Genomic DNA, 14,608 nt, shown 5'->3' on the forward strand with positions numbered 1-14,608 from the left:
AAAATCTTTGCAAAAATGTCCTTTCAATATTGTTGTGGAATTTTCTAATGCAAGTGTGAAAATAAACAAATCAACGATGGGAATTACATTATAAATGTAATCGCTCTCATAAATGTTTGATAATACTTTAATTTCGATGATAATCTTTTAAAAAATGCTCCTTGAATGTTACTATGATTCTATACATCATACCGCGTATGTGTAAGTGCACGAATGACCTAACTGCAGAAATTAATAAATCATACATTAATATAAGTATTAATAACATTATAAATGTATCGGAGTAAAATGTCCAATAACTTAAATTTGGAATTTTTGACTTATGAACAAATATTAGTATTGAAAAAAAATCATATTTTTTAAACAATTTTACCGTCACAATGTTTACATTTTTAATATACACAAATAAGTACATTATTAAACGTAAAGATACGAAAACTATATCACATAATAATTTATAACTATTCCAAATACGTAAAATTACGAGCACATTTAAAAACATAATTAGCCCTTGTTGTTACATGTTTTTTTCTTGTATTAAATGTTTGTTCATATTTATTTAAAGGATCGATTCATCTAATAATTGTTTATCTTAAAGCAATGGAATTGAAATTTCTTAAGCAGTTACATCACAGGTTCACTTGTATAAAAATAGGTATTAATTCTCTGGAAAGCAATTACAGAACTTGTACCGCCATCTAACGTTCAAGAATTATTACTATTTCTTTACAAATTTTATTTACCCGCCGTAAATGATGTATCTTCATACAGTAGTAGTTTTTCTTTATTCGTAAAAATAAGTTTTAAATCGGTACTAGGCTGCAACCTAAAGGCCACGAGTTTAAGTTAATGCATATTACTTCATCAATGCAAGAGTATATATATAAACAAAGAAAAATACAATATGCCAATATGTGTTTGCAGTGTCGGTATACATAAATTCGTGGCGCCACGTAGCGGTAGAAACTGTAACTATTTCTTTATAAACGTGGTATCGTAAATAATGATTTGTTCATTGGATTAGTAACTATTATGAAATGTAAAATTTAACAAACATCGTCTGGTGTCGGAGAGTCAGCGATAATTAAAGATTTTTCCTTTACGCGACACGAATCCGTGTCAGCTATTGTATCTAAGCAGTCTCTGTTTTAAATAGCGGGGAGTATCTAAAAAAAAAACAGGATTTTCTATTTACGGGAATCCGAGAATAATGAAAAACTTGGGAGATTTGGTCGCTGTCGCAGCCTTCTGGTGATAATACCCAGAGACCCGTGTTCATTAGACAGTGGCATCACCTGGTGGCGAGACCGTGTAGAATCCTTCCCTTCCTAGTCGCTAGCGAACCAACGACTACACTCACGCTGCGATGAAGCATTTATACGGGTGGACTGCAACTAGGCGCTTTAGTCTCTGGTTGGGACGCGAAGCGTGAGTATGGGGTACGAGTGCAGCCCGCCAGGCGTGAACTGCATCGAGAATTGAAACAAACACCGAAACGCAACACGGAAAAACTGCATGACACTCACCACGTGAGAAAGGGTCGTGATCCTCTCTCTCGTCCGTATCGAGCCTTTCCCGCGACACCCTGGACGAACCTCGAAGCGAACTGTCGCTCGCAAATGTACGGTTAATCGATCGTGTGTAATAACGAATAGTCGAACCGACGTCGCCCGATGTAAAGAGCGGTGTCTAGCGCGCGCGAGATATCGAAACGATTTTGAAGTTAAATCGTTCGTCGATGCGAGACTACTCGCGTGTGCCTGTCAGGGATACGTGAAGAAGGTTTCTCTCGTGGACACGGGCTGGGAAAGGTGAGTGAAACGTATCGATTCATCTCAACGAAATTGCGTCTATCGTTCTGTCCCGCGTTTTCCACGGTTATTTTGAAAGTATGGTACATAGATATATAACGTGACTCTCTCTCTACGCTCGCGAATCCACGTCGTTCGATTCGTGCGACCGTAGTCGATCGTTCGAATTCAACGACGATTCTTATAGGTTATGGCATATTTTTTTTACGATAATTGTGCGTTATACGAGAACGGTGAACGAGTTGGTTTACACGCGAAACAATGAAACGAAATACATTTATGCGACGAATGTTTTCTTTCGAGAAGTGAGTTGGTGCGAAGAAACATTTAACCGATACTCTTCGTGTGTGTCGTATATTATCGCAATAGAGATAGAGTATGAATATAGATAGATCGTCCAGTTTATTGAGTCGGAAGCAACTAAACAACGATTCGGTGTTATCGCGTTTACTGTGAAAAAGATGCCAGATAAAGTTCTCGTCACGATGATGGTTCTGCTTTAAATACACGGAACGTTGTTAGTTACAAAAAATCGAAACTGTAATTCGAATATGTCTCTGTCAAACAAAACATGGATTCAACTCATTAAATATTTCTTTGGTAAATATTTACTACGCACGGATTAACGATCACGAAACAAATTAGAGTTTGTTTTCTCACTTAATAATTACGTACGTGTGCTATACCTACGTTGTTTCATTTTCATATCAAAGAGATACTTTTTCAAACGTTTACAAGTTTATTACCGACCGTCTATTTTTTTATTTGCGAGGCAACCGAACGAGGAGATAGTTTTTTAATTATACCGAAGTACTCAGGCAATATTAGTATTTTAAATATATTCGAAATACAAAAATTGTATTATCATTATCGTTTATTTGATCATTAGTAATCAGAGGAGCAGTTCTAGCAATTATCTTATTTTATTCTTTCACGATGTTATTGTTCTCCCTTATCTTTCGTTATTTCTTCTTTTTCTAACCTCGTGTAAAGGATATTATCTTATGGACCGAACCGATTTATAGAATACCTACTGTTTGTAGATTAAAAGATCGTGCATTATCAAAGTAGTTTATCGTTTTATTGATATTACGAAAAGAAATGTTTCGCAAAATATAGATCGCGAAATATATACTCTCTTATGAAAAATGTAAAAGTAAATATTCTTGTCTATAATCTCTGTGTTTTTTATCGGTTAATAAGTAAATAAATATATTTGTATGCGTTTGAAAATTTTTTTTCGGAACCGTGAAATATTTCTCCCGATACCTACCGTTATTGATATCTATTTTTAAATCGCGTCGCCTTAAGAGTCTCAATAAGTTTTCTCAAAGTCTGACGCTGACTCACCTGTTCTTTGCGCGTTTAAAACACACTTAAAAGGCAAATGAAGTGATTAATGTATCGACATGTAACAGCTAGGAACAAATAAATCGTTCTGTGCAATGTTACTTTTATTGCGACCCAGTCACGTCACAATGCAACAACGATATTCTCGGTTAAATAAAATGCACTTGATACTTGTGATAATGATTAAATTATCGTATCCGTTGTATCGTAAAGAATTTTTTATCGCGATTGAGAATCGTGAGGAAGATTGTAAACAATTACAGGGAAAGTGATTCGATAATTAAATGGACCAATGAACGCTTCGATCACGTGATCAATCTAGTTTCAAAACAACAAAATATTTTATTTTAAAATAAAAAAATTTAACGATTATAACATTTTAAAAAATAATTCAATTTATCGATCGTCGAATATTTTACTTTCTATTTAGTACTCAGTAATAAATCCATTATGCAGTTATAAATAAAAGAACATAATGTTTCATAGTATGTACAAGCTTAAGATTAATAAGTGATAAATTGCTATTATACATAAGTGTCTACAAAGTACTACTGGTATATTTGAAATACTAACTCGAACTATTTCTTCGAAGTATGTCAGCATCCCTGAAAAGGATTGTTTAAAAATTTGAACAGTTGCCAGTTAAAAGGATAAATATTTAAAATTTCTCTCAAACGTTTACAATCGTCACTCTGCTTTCATATTCACAGACGATACGATTATATTTATATCCCGAAGATGACTCAAAACGTACAACTCCAATAAAAACGTCTCCTTTAAAAACGATAAAATTAATCGATACAAATTTAATAGCCCGTTCGTTACAATTTTTTCATTTTCTTTTTCTTTATAGAAATCCAAGAGATTTACATTTCGATGCTTTACACATCTCGTTGAACGATCCAATATCATTTTCCTTCGCGTACGATACTTCAACGAAGTGTACAAAAAAAATATTCTCTCCGATGAAATATAAAAATATCAATAATAATCGATCGTTGTTCGGTTCTCGTGGTACCGAGACGAATTTTTCCAATTTGCCAGGAGAGAAGGATGGTCGTAAACCAGTAATACCAGAATTCCTCGCGGAGATCGCGCGTCCCGGCGTTGAAGTCTCCGTGTAATACAGATAAAGCTAACCTGGACGTTATCATCCGTGATTAGGCGTGCGGATAATTCGCAGATATACGTGTCCGATTGCACGCGCCGGTTCCGCGTCGATCGTTCCAGCGATAGCGCGCCGATGATTGAATTGCCAATGCAAAGTTACTCGAAGTCGACGCGCAGCGCGAAGACGATCAAGATTAGCGGACAAAGACAAAGAGAGGCGGCCTGGGAGACCCGCGATCGCGACGCGATTCTCAGCCGGCTCTAGGAGAGGCGAACCGGCGAGTGGAAACGCGAAACGAGTACCCGAGATACTTAGCGGATAGTTCGATGTGCTTAGATACACTTAGCGCAGATGCACTTTTGCGATAATCGGCGACCGTGCCGCGCGGCGCGCTTTCGAAAGCTCGTGAAACTCGCCTGCGATGTGGGATGACGGATCGCGATAGCCGCGGCAATTTGTCCGGATTTTTTCATGCCTGGAATCTGGAATGCGTTTGAGGGTGTACCGTACTCGTAATTGAAATCGTAACAAAGTAACATCGAATCTACGTATACACTTTGAAGTTTCTCACCGTTCTGATTTCAATTCCAGATTAATTTCCGTTATTTTGAAAAGTTTGTTTCTTTGTAAATTCTTTAAGAATACCTATACTTAGAAGTTTTTCACCGTTCTGAGTTCAATTCCAGATTAATTTCCGTTATTTTGAAAACTTAATTCTTCGTAAATACCTTAAAAATACCTATACTTAGAAGTTTTTCACCGTTCTGATTTCAATTCCAGATTAATTTCCGTTATTTTGAAAAGTTTGTTTCTTTGTAAATTCCTTAAGAATACCTATACTTAGAAGTTTTTCACCGTCCTGATTTCAATTCCAGATTAATTTCCGTTATTTTGAAAATTTAATTCTTCGTAAATTCCTTAAGAATACCTATACTTAGAAGTTTTTCACCGTCCTGATTTCAATTCCAGATGAATTTCCGTTATTTTGAAAACTTAATTCTTCGTAAATTCCTTAAGAATACCTATACTTAGAAGTTTTTCACCGTCCTGATTTCAATTTGAGATTAATTTCCGTTATTTTGAAAACTTTGCTCCTTCGTAAATAACTTAAGAAGGTATCGTGGTTGAAAATTTTCAAAGATTCGATTCCTTTTGTATTGAATTTACTTAAAGTATACGACTTTGAAAGTATCTGTGCAAAATCATTCGCTTCGATTCGTGAAAATATCGATGATTCAGAGGTTTGAACATACATTTTTGCTAGTTTTGTCGTTCGATAAAACTTATTGAGCAACCTATTACGCGTGAAATTTGATAAAAGAAACTTTAAATACATTTTTCTCCAAACGTTACTCTTTAAAGATATCTCCATGATATCATCATAATATCTCTATGATACTCCTTGATATCTTAGGATCTGGTTGATCAATTGACTTCAAATTTGGAGAGAATCTTCGATAGATATGCCTTTATCGCCGAAACTAGAGATTTTTTAAATTATTGAGCTTCGTGACAAAATAAGACAAGGTAATTGCATGCCAAAAAAGAACCAATTGTAAAATAAGATAACGTGTCGTTCGAAAGAATATTTCAAATAACGTTATTTTAAATGTATCTAGGTCTGATACAGAGTACAATAAAAAGGAGCCAATAATGAGTCTTAATTTTTGAGAAAGGATGTTTCTTTCTCAAGATTTTTGTAAATGTTGCAAAATAATACGTTATCTGTCTTAATTTAGACAAAATATAAAGTTACGTAGAAATATTATATATTTAACCCATTTTGTGCTATTTAGAGGTTCGGTACAGTAGTTTTCGCTTTTAAGTGCACTTACCCCGGATTCAAGAACTAGGGTCATTTCCATCGCTACTTATGTTTACGTAATATCCTTGTTGGCCACTGTTCGAGGTTGCTATCCGATTTCAAGTGAATTGGCAGAGTAATTGGCGAATCTCTCGCAAGCAACAACCATCGTACACGAGCACGTATCATTTGCGGAATTCGAGCCATCATATTTATTAAACGTATCTTCCCAATGTCCATAGGCGTTCACCGCACGAAACGTATAACGAGTACTCATAAATACCCGCAGCGTCCAAAGTGTTAAAATAACGATAAAATTTCAATCACGGAACGTAATAGGAGAATTAGGAAAATGTAGAAAGGAGGCTATGCAAATGAAAGATTTAACCTATTTTTACATGCAATCTGATAACAACGAGATTTCGCATTTAGAGGATTTAATACCAAGTGAACAATAACATAATCGTTGGGAATGTTCATGTTGGATTACGAGCACAATAGAGAAAGCGGAAGAGATTAATGGAAACGGAGAGTGAAAATTATAATAAATCGCGATAATAAGAAGAAAGGAGGCGCCAGATGGATAGATAGTCACGGAGATGGATAGAGAGAGAGAGGGAAAGAAGGGGACATTTGCATATTATGTCTTGATACACAGGTTCCGGGAATGCAAATGAGGCGGTTAAGAAAACTAGTAGGCAAGTAACTGCGCTTAAACAATACCGACGAAACTATTTGTGCGGGGTAAGGAAAGTCACGTACGAAAATAATTTAGTATCGAGTTTAGAAGTTGAAAAAAAATTTGCTGACGCAATGATGGAGGAAATGTTGAAGAAACAGACACGTAATGCAAAATCCACCGTGAAATTGATTAAAACGTTTACTGCGAAACACTGCGGTACACTCGACCAAGAAAGTGAATTTCGAAATTTTTCTTATTTGTATTCGATAAAAAATATCACAGACTGTAAAACAACACAAAAGTTTCCGATCACTTTTCGTAATTTGATGCTTCATAAATAGAAGAATGAATCGAACAAAAACAATTGCCTTGGTTTCTATGTAGAATAATTATTTTCAAAGTAATTCGAGCAACGTAATTGCGTTTGGAAAATGAAATAACCGAGAAGATTACGTTGCATGGTATTTCAAATAACGTTATTTCAAAAGAGCCTAGTTCTAACACATGCAATACGAGTAGAATGTGGATGTAGCAGTTCGAAAGCACTGGACGTCCTACAGTCGCAGCCAAATTAATTGGCCGCTCAAGGCCACTCCCTCTATTGTGAGTCATGTCAGGCGTGAGTATTGAAAAGTTTTTTTTCAATCCCTAACGGACCAACAGCTCGCGATGGAAGAGTGTACGTGTGTTAATTCGTTGTAAATTACAAATTTCTTTTTCCTTAAATAAATTTGTACATTATGGATTAAAATTCCATCTCCTTTTACTTAGACCGTATCGGAGAGAACTCAAAATTACAATCCAAACGTTAATAAGAAAGTAAACCGTTCTTGTTATTGTTTTTGATTATTGATTTTCATCTGATAGAAGTCCTTGTAAATGATAGTGTGAATGTAATTTAGCGTAAAGAAGGAACAGTTTAACACGTTCGTCGCCCAGACTGAATCGGTTTAGTAAGAAAAGTACATAAAAATCCGCAGGTCAAGCCTATTAGAAGGATTTGCGTTCTATGTTACCAGAAAAAGAGACCAATTCTCGATCGCCAGGAAGCGTGACAAAAATATAAAACAGGCTACAATATACTGTCCAAAATCACTTCAAATGTATTCGAACAGTTTTAGCGAATACCATGCTAGGTAATATGATGATATATTCTATTTTAAATATAAATTTATATATACCATATGTGTATTTTTAATTTTTTTATTTTATTTCATATATTGTATTTATATTTTTTGGTATATTTTATATTTGCATGCGCTAATTTCATTAAATGTTCGTGTCGCAAATGGAATTTTTATAAATTACTTGTAAAATACTACTTAACTGGACGAGGAAGAACATCACCCACTTACGGGTGACTCTCTCCTCCCCCCCTCCCCCAAATTTGGATGACGAGACGTCGAACGTGTTACATCTACCGCCGTAATTGCGCAACCTAACTGTGCGCAGATTCGAAATTCGATTCGCGTGTAGGACAGAAGACAGTCTCGCGACACGGAGGGGACGCGAGTGAGGCGATGTGGTGGGGGTAGGCCGGCTGAGCGACCTTCGGCGGCCCGTTGATTTGATCGCGACTGTAGCCAGCGCGCTCCGGTTAAAAGTGAATGGAGAACCCGCTCATTCACAAGATTTTCTTCTCCAGAGCGGCACGGTCAGTTTCGCTGGCGCGCGCGTACCGGTGCGGCGCTGCGTCCCGTTGATACACGCGCACCTGGACGTTTGCGCGGACGCACGCGCGGCTGCATAACTGTGACAAATCGGCACGAGACCGCCCCGCCGCACTCACGCGTGCAGCGCACACGCGAACGCACTCCGCGCCCGTCCACTTTGGAAATTCCACGCGCGCTCGAGTTGTCTGGCCCGTTGCTCGCCACACCGTGATTATTTTCGGCGCGGCGCGCCCGTGCCGCTGCTGTTATTTGTCATGAGCGGAATTCTTTTTCCCTCCTCGTTTTATTTCGAGGACCGTAGCATCGAGATTGAGATTTTTACTCGGACGCTGTGGAACAGCACGAGAGTTCCCAACCCCTGGCTTTTGCCGCTCAAATTTGCCAAAAAAATGCGAAATTTCTCTCTCTTGTTTTTAAACGATTCTCAAAGTTTTTGCAAACCGGAATTTCAAGCGAGGATTAATAAAAGTCAGTCCAGAAATAATTTCGACGGAACAAACGAAGCGTTATTATTGAACAAGTTTTGCAAATAGAATATTTCTTCGCTCTCCTTATTTTGTTTTTCTGGACCATTTTGTGTAATTTATTCTTCGTTCGAATGATCAAAAATTTATTATCGAAAGCAGTTGAAATCTTGCAGTTTTATTTTTGTTATTACAGAATACTTGTGTATTATCGTATTAAATCTTCTTTGTTTACTCTCTTCTCTTATTCAACATAGATCGGGGGATTACTAATTTTTATTTTTACTTTTTTTTATTATTAAATTTCACACTCTTGCAAATAGTGTTTACAGCAGCAGATATTTATGAATTGTAATTTTAATATCTCGACCTCGCAATTTTTCTTCCATGACAGAACGATTTAAATTTGCAATTTAAAGCTCGAGCTAATGCTTGGATTTATGTCCTCGATATTTATGTAAAGAAAAGTATGGATTACAGCTTTGAATGATCGTGTTACGAAAACGATTGCAACCGGATTGTAAATATATATTTTCCACACAGTCACTTTTACTTCATTCAGATTTTAATGATCTATCGGCAGACATCGTGAATAATTTATAGGTGAAACGTTTCTAGTGGCCCAATTGTCGTAAAAAATAATGTTTATGCATACTAATGACGCGCACCTTCCATTTGCAATAACGTCTAAATTCGTATTTGTTTACGACTCGTGTTCGATCAATCATCTAGTTCGCTGCGCGCACGCTTATCGTGTATTTGAATATTTTAACATTTTGCCACGATTTTTATTAGCAATTTAGAGCCGTCGAACGCCTTTCTATTCACCTTAGAATATAACATTTATCTAAAATTAAGATTTCCGTTTCAAAATAACCGATACTATCTTCTACGAAAAACAATGTTGTATATAAGTTAAAAGTAATAAAACAATATTTGAGTATTCCTTGAAATGTTTGAAAAGAGAATAGAGCCGATCGTATAAACGACCCTGTTAAAAGTTCGTATTGTACAAGTTTGAAATATACAAATATTTCTTTAACATTTCTAGTTATCGTTCCGCGTTCGAAAAAATATTAATTTTATATTGAGTGACTCGAGGATCGGGATGATATTTTCTCAACCGCACTCGAGAAATGCGAAACGATAAATTTTTATAAAATCAACACTCGAAACGTTCGCTAAACAACGAGAGAAACGATCCGAGCGATACCGAAATCCGTGCGACGCTGAAATCGGATACTCGATCGAATTAAGGTCCATTTCCAGACGTGTTCGTGGGTTTGTACCTCTAACAGAGCCGTTAAGATCGAAATTACGATTCGTAATATTCAGCCGGTTGCTTGTCGTATTCTGCCCCGGTTGTCTGAAATTTACGCGGTTCTTTCGATGAAAATAGACTCGCGCGAGTTAGCCGACTCGATCGATAAGGATCTGCCTGCCGGTCGTTAAGAATAAGGACAGCTTTGCATAATCTGATTCACGGGAGAACCGTCGTGTCGTGATTGTGCCTGGAATTCGCGTTTCGCTATTTGGAGCACCTACACGCGCATGCGCGCGAGCGCGCTCGCGCGCATGCGCAAACGCGAAAGTGCGATTGCACGCAGGTGCTTCGAAATATAATAACACTCGGAAGCTGCGCGGCGATTGCGCAAAAGTCCATTCCAAGGGTTCAAGAGAGTTCAATGATTTCTCGAAGCTTCGTAAAGGTGTCTGTGGTAGTCATTTTGCATAAAAATGAGTAGCGAATATTCTAGCATTTGTATACACTACTCTATATTTTGTAATTGGTTCCGATTTCCTCAAAAGTATTTTGTTTTACAATTCCCCCACCATGGATAACGTTACGAATTTCCATCTGCTGTTGCGATATCGCTATGTGTCTCCATTTTTATTTATTTATTTAGTTATTTATTTATTAAGTTCGGAAAATCGTTTCGTTCTTTTTTTTTGTGAAAATGAAACACGATCTTTTAGAGTGTATAAACATTTTATTAAATTATATATTCTCCATTTTGGAAAACGAAATGACTCTCCGAAATGACTTCCGAACAATTCATACTTTAATTGTTGAAGAGTCGAAGTCCACTTTTGTACAGAAACTTGTACGATACGGGTGAAAGTTAACCTATAGAGTACTAAATTGTTTTTTTACAATACTGAAATACTACCGGTATAATATTCAAAATACGCGCGAAAACGCGACTACATCTATCGTTGGAACCTAAACAGAATGGTTCCGAAGAGAATGCACGTCCCATTGGTCAGAATATAATTCATATTTACCGTTTCAAGGAAATGGAAATTCGAGGTTATTTCGAAACTAGGTTTTGCAACGAAACTTTTAAGCGCAATTTCGCCTCCAACGTGTAACGATCGTTCGTTATTAACTTACCTTCATTAATTTTCGGTAATTGTTCGTTGAAGAGCACAGCCGGCCGCGAACAGAGCCATCTATTGAATAGAATTTATAAATCTTCCCAGCGCACAGTCGTATCGCGATTAATAGCCGTCGATTCAAGTGTGAGAGCCAGTACGAAAGACGCATATACTGTCGGGAATTGAAAAGAATTTATCCGAGAGATGGCGCGAGGATCGGGGGACGATCCTCGAGAGATGGAATGCTTTCATTCGTGCACTTGAATCCACGGCTACCAATCGCGCACAACTGTGCACTGGGAAGTTTTATAAATTCCATTAAATAAATGACTTTGTTTACAGTCGTTTGCGCTCTTCGGTAAACAATTACCGAAAATTACTAAAGATCTCGAAAATTGTCTCGGTATACTCGCGCCACCCCTCGGTTAAATTCTTTTCAATTCCCAACAGTGCATACGTGTTTCGCACCGGCCGTTACCCTGTTATCTCTAAAATAAAAGAAACTCGCGAATGAAGCCGAGTACACGAAAGAAGGCGGATAAGGGGGCACTTAGTCGGGTCCAATCAATTTTCTTTCAAGCACGGTCCGAGTGGAGAGCCGTGGTATGATGATAAACGAGGCCAGAAATGCTGCGGACGTTATCAACGGGCTCCCGATACGGACTGGTGATACGCCAGGTTTCTTCGGCGTGTTTCGTCGCTCGCGGTATTATAATGCAGGCATTTTCGAGCACACCCATGGGCCGGTGGCAGCGGCCCATTTGCATTCGTGGCGCATGCCGGCGACGTACGTCGAAACAGGTTCATTTTCTCCGTTCGTCTGTCGGGGAATGAATGAAATCGTTAAGCGTTGCGACACCAAGGGGTGGAAACTTTATTGGGCCCCGTATCGAGGTGCACAGGCGTAATTATATGCACGCGTCCCCCTTCTCTCCTTCCACTCTCCTTCCAGGCTCTCGAGCTCTCCCCGGTTTGCATAGGTAGGAGGCGAGTTTTACAGATAAGCTGCACGAAGTATCGAATTTCTTGGGAAATCGCTAGTACCCGGACTTCTCTTGCATAAATACCCCGTATTATGGCGAATTCAGGGCTGGGGTGGGTTTTGAGGGGTGGAAGGGGAGATTTTAATGCAAAATTGTACATCGTGGAGAGGACAAGGGTTGACAAATCGGAGATCAATGAAATTGTACTTTAATATAGATACGTGAAGTGGAAAAGAGCCGAGGGGAGGGGGCATTGTCCATACTGGTTTGATCTGCAATTAAATGTTCGCGTACTGGGTGTTCTAGTAGAAACAGTAAAATACACAATAGAATCGGTTAAATGCAAATAAACGTTGAAAATTTGCGCAAGTACCACGATGGGTGCAATTATCGAGGTAATCAACGATCGTTAGTTTCTCTATTTTCTTAAACGAAAGATTTCAATTTATAATTTCAATAATTATCGAGTGACCATTCTTTCCACTTAACCATCACAAGTATCGAGTTTCACGTGCAGGTATTGAGGTTTTATTGCGGAAAGAAGAGTTCCTTTGTCCGTGGAAACGACTTAAAAGTCAATTTCATTCTTTTAAAACGAGTGTACAATTTTTGCTGTTAGAATTCGGGACAATTAATTTTGAAAATGAAATTATCGAGGTACATCTGCCTTGAAGCTAATAAAAATAATGATAATACGCCGTTATTGCATCAATTAACGTAAACAAGTAAAAATAAATGTACTTACGTTACGCCACGTAAACGTATTACTATTATTGACCTAACCTCTAATCGAACACACTACATATTATATCTGTTTATAAAATATAACTTGGCGTTCGAGTCTCTTTCAATAGATTCTAACCCGTTACGCTTGCATCTTCCCAACTTTCTCACTCTTTCTCACTCTTCGTTTCTATTCTCATTTACTTCAGCTGCTCTTTCGCTCTCTTTGCGTGTACATCGCAATATACCGTTACAACGAGCGAAGCACGCCTTTAAAGTACGCTCACGTAGGTAAACTTACGTACTGGCTTTCATAAGAAGTATCCACAGGCGACTCACCTTTTGATATTCCGTCCCTTTCGCGGTGTTCAATGGAATAATAAAAACCCTACGGGCCTAACCGGGGACCCCTTCTTCTTGCTATTGGTAAGGACGAGCGAGTACGATGACCACGTAAAGCGTAAAGCGAAAAAAATGTGAACGCAAACCATGAGAATTTGAATTTAAATTTGAATTTGAATTTGAATTTGATACGAACTGTCCTTCGACGATTTAAAATTGTAAATATAACCTCTTTCTCTCAGGAAAATAATTTCATGAATTATTCATATGACACAATTGAATACGATTAACGAAATATTGTATATATTTCGTATATAATAATGTATATATTATTACATAATTATATCATAATTATGTATATAATTATGTTTATTTACTCGAAATAACGATTAGCGTAATTGTAATATCTAAATATATACATTGTGTATTATATCAACAATTTGGACACGTTAAAATTGTAGATCAAACATATATGTATAGATGTTGGCGTCGTTGTTCAATTTGAACGGATTGATGTAATGTAAAAGGAGGTTAGGTTTAATGGTCATTTCGGTTTATTCGTTATAGATATCGTGTATTTGCATTCGCACATGTTGTGTAATAAAGAAATCGAATAAAAATAAAGAAAGGAATTGCATAAATTTATTACATCGAAACTGAAGATTGAATTAATCGATTGAAAATTAAGTCATTAATAATTCCCATAATGCGAAGTGTTTATACTCCGCACGGTTACGCTGAAGAGAAGGGTATCGACGCGAACATTGCTTCTAATATCAACTTACGGATTTAATAATAACATAAATTGTAATGGATGTTAGTAAACCGATAACTCGGCGCATGTAAATATGAAGAGCGAATCCGGTGGACGTATACTAGTAATGCTTGTTTCATGTGCTGGCAGCGAGGCGCGCCGTGCAATTAATGGTCATTTGCTCTTTTACAGCCCATTAAATGTCAGCTAGCTTTTTTTTTTTCGTCACAGATCCCTCAACGAGCGTATCATATTCCACGTAATTAGTTCCGACTCTTTATTCGTGTAATTTCTAGTCCACTACATTGTAATAATTATTAACAGATTTCCTGGCAAAGAACTGCATTCGAAACGGACGAGTTTCCATTAACACGGTCTTCAAATGGCTCAATTGCTCGTAATAACACTCTTCGGTAATTCGATTACGAAGCAACAGTTTCCAGCGGATAATCCGTTTCGTATCCGACACAGGGTTGCCACCTTCTCGCGTCACAGAGAACAAAGAACAGTGGCGCAACTAGCTAAAAAATAA

At 37.4% G+C, this 14,608-nt stretch overlaps 1 protein-coding gene across 1 annotated transcript in view; it reads left to right on the plus strand.

The window, feature by feature from the left end:
* Nucleotides 1-1,422: 1,422 nt before the first annotated feature.
* LOC143145138 (GAS2-like protein pickled eggs) overlaps nt 1,423-14,608 on the plus strand; it is a 117,347-nt gene continuing 104,161 nt past the window's right edge. The window contains exon 1 of the mRNA XM_076308198.1: nt 1,423-1,811. The gene's annotated coding sequence lies outside the window, so the exon portion shown is untranslated. The remainder of the gene's footprint in view (nt 1,812-14,608) is intronic.

Source organism: Ptiloglossa arizonensis, chromosome 1 (assembly GCF_051014685.1).
Source record: "Ptiloglossa arizonensis isolate GNS036 chromosome 1, iyPtiAriz1_principal, whole genome shotgun sequence".
Lineage (NCBI taxonomy): Eukaryota > Metazoa > Arthropoda > Insecta > Hymenoptera > Colletidae > Ptiloglossa > Ptiloglossa arizonensis.